This window comes from Solanum dulcamara, chromosome 9, assembly GCF_947179165.1.
Source record: "Solanum dulcamara chromosome 9, daSolDulc1.2, whole genome shotgun sequence".
NCBI classification, from domain to species: domain Eukaryota; kingdom Viridiplantae; phylum Streptophyta; class Magnoliopsida; order Solanales; family Solanaceae; genus Solanum; species Solanum dulcamara.
Genome location: NC_077245.1, coordinates 23,679,937 through 23,683,428, shown reverse-complemented (window position 1 = coordinate 23,683,428; position 3,492 = coordinate 23,679,937). Strand labels below are relative to the sequence as shown.

Here is a 3,492-nt window from a genome sequence, read left to right as displayed (position 1 = left end):
AATAACATTCCTGTTTTAAGAATGAGAAACAGGAGTTTGATAAATTCCAAAGTAGGTGAAGCATCTTCATCCCCTCCCAAGGAAGATATTCCTTCAATTAATCTGGAAGATATTCCAGAAGACAGCCAAATTGTAAAGAGAATGATTTAATAAATTCGACTGAAATTGCTAAATAATACCATATTTGAATAAAAACATAGCACAAATAAATTAAACCGCCGCGAAATAACCAAATAATTCAAAGGAGACGACAAACTAACATTAAATCTTTAGATCTAAATCAAGCTCATCTTCTTCTTCATTATTCTTTTCTGCATCCCTCTCTTTTGACTTCATCTGCATATAACTATTTCCACTAAGATTATCGTCAATATTGACTGGAGAATACATTGAATTTAAGCCCTTCCCACTATTTTTACTCTCAAAATTAAGGGAGTTCTCCAACACATCCCCTCTAGTTCCAATCATATCAAAGTTGTTATTTCCTAGGACATGTTTTGTACTAAAAGATGATGAGCTTGATGATGATGACCACTTCTTAGGGTTAAATCAATAATTGTATCCTGAAAAAATAGCAATGTCGGATAAAAAGTAGGCTTATGAATGATATAAGAATCTCCTTCAACACCAAATGATGATTGATTGGTAAAAGAACTACGAAATGGCATGTGTGATAGAAATTTGAGTAAGGGTTATAGTAAGGATTATAATTGGAAGGGCCAAATGGCGTAACAACATCAACAAGTTTCTTTTGTGTTTTAGCCAATGTCCTCTCCTATTTGTGAGCGTTTTGGTGTCCCCCTAGGGCTTGCAAAGTAGAGAATTCTTTCTTGTAGAAGCCGCAAGAGAAAATCTTAGCCTTTGAGGAACCCCTCTACTTGGAATTGCCTCATTAGAAGACTCACTAGCATGAGCCAAAGTTGAATTGAAAATATTTCATCCAATATCTGAACAATTAATATTCTTCTTGTTGTTGTTACAATTATGGACTTTGAGATCCAGATGTTTTTCAGCAACTGATAATTCATGTATCTTCGATTGATAGCCTTCACGATTTTTTTCATGAGTTCAGGATTTGAACAATTTATATTCGTCTTCTTGATGTAATCATTTTGGACTTTGGGATCAAGAAGTACTCTACCAGATGATAAATCATGTGCCTTCAATTGAAAATCTTCCATAGATTTTTCTGTTATCTTCTTTTTGTTTGTGATGACATTATGAGATTCCTCTAAGGCCATCGATAAGTTAGAAGCCTAGAAGAACATGGTTTTTTCATTGCAAAACCATCCATTTTTCAACTATACTAATGTTTATGTTCTTGAAATTGACTTGTGATAAGAATTAAGAGAAAGAATCTATTAAATATACAATGTAGTAAATGCAAAATCCTTTATACATGGGAAATTAGTTAATGTATGGTGTTATAGATGTACAAATTTAAGTAACCAAATCATAATTCTAGTAGGGGATAATATCAACTTGCTAGAAAATCCAATTCCATCAACTTATCCAAATGATGTTATAAGGAAGATGAAAATATATGGCAAGAAGTAATAGAAAAATTAACAATTAAAGAGTACCAAAATATATGGTTAGAAATATTACGAGAATTAATAATTAAGATATCATGATGTCCTAAAACATATGGTAAGAGGAACTGAAAAAATGTATGGTAAGATTTATTAGGAAATTTAATAAATAAGTAGTCCAATAATATAAGGTTAGAACTATTAGGAGAACTAATGGTTAAGGAGGCCTATAATATATTTTAAAAATTAATAAATTAAAAAATATATATGGTATGAAAAATATATTTGGTAAGAGTTCTATGATAATGCAACAGACCTTAATTACATGTTATTTGTACTTTTATCATGAGCGTACTTTAAAAGGTGAAGGGATCCAATTCGTATGGTCGTATGGATAACTAAAATTATATAATTACATATTTATATTGGATATTTAGCATATGTTTATAGCATTTTGTCACGATCCAAGCTAGGCCCTAGGTGAGTTCCAGTTATTAAAATCCCGAGAGACTCCAACCAATCCTCTTAGCATATCATTTATAAAAAATTATAAGGTAATTAAAGCATAACAAAAGATATCTTTTAAGAGGAATGAATCTCCAAACATAGATGTCATGAAGTAAGAGGAATCAAACCCAAAGTTTAATAAAAAAAGAAGACAGCAAAGACTCCATAACATCTAACATGAATCTACTAACTAGATAGGGCATAAGACAAGCTCCTAGCTCACCTAAAATATAGAAGTAAATGTCATGAAGAAAATGAAACATAAATTTCTTGTTCTCGAATCTTGAGGACTCACCAACAATGAGATCTTCCGATCCTACATTATGATACAATGTATACAAAAGTATGTGTTAGTACATGGAATGTACTAAGTATGTGAGAAGCATGTATGAACAATGTTAATCAGACATAGTCAAGATGAACATGTGATGCATTACTAATATCTTAGAAGCATGAGTAATAGAACTTGAAAGCATTTGAAAATCGTAAACTGTGGTCAATGCATCATAAAATATTATTATAAGAGCTTATAGAATATAACATATACATATGTCCTATATTAAAATTAACCAACATGTAAGACCATATGAGCTATAACACAGAATCTGATTTAATGACCACACCTCTCAGACCCCGAAATTATGAAAGGTCCAAAAATCAAGGAACGAAGGATGAATTCATAGAAACTTGTAGAATATCACACCAGGAGCCAACCAAGGAAGCCATCACAGGCCTTGGTAAGCACCATGGATAGTGGTTAGCAACTTTGGTAAAGATTCAGAGACTCAACACTTGGAGGGAAGGAACCACGAAGGAGGACCACGGACGGTGATGAATGCCATGGGCCCGAAGCCCTCCGTGGTGAGCCCTCCCCAAGACCCTCAAAAATCTTCCCAAGGTAGGGTCCATGGACAACCACCATAAATAGTGGAATCCTCCATGCATTGTGGTGTGTCCTCGTGGTGGACACCCTGCAAGTCCACCTACAAAACCTGCACCACTGCCACCTATCACGACCTATAATGCCCTTCATAGACTATGAAAAGGTTTTGTGTGAAACCTCATAGGCTACCATGCAGGTCCTTTTAAAAAATATTTCCATATCCCTTACTATGGGCCCACACCACGTACCATGGTGAACAACACAGACCGTGAAGGGTCCTTGTGAGGTCCATTCTGGTCAGATTTTAACAAGGACATTTTAGTCTTTTCATGAGTTTTAATTTGAAGTAATATCATTTTGGAGGATGAATTCTTCCATATAAAGACCCTAAACCCTTCCAAGACCTCATTCTATACACTTAGGCTCAAGACTCACAAATCCTCTCTTCTCAAACTCTCCCAAGAACCTCAAGGCAAAGCTAGGATTTTCATCTCAAGGAATTTTAAGTCTCCTTTCTCCAACTTTTCATAGGGATTTTGTGTCCCCAATGTATATGGGTTTTTTATCCAT

At 34.2% G+C, this 3,492-nt stretch overlaps 1 pseudogene; it reads right to left on the bottom strand.

The window, feature by feature from the left end:
* Positions 1–261: 261 nt before the first annotated feature.
* LOC129903613 (zinc finger protein 3-like) lies at positions 262–3,239 on the bottom strand (annotated as a pseudogene).
* Positions 3,240–3,492: the final 253 nt, after the last annotated feature.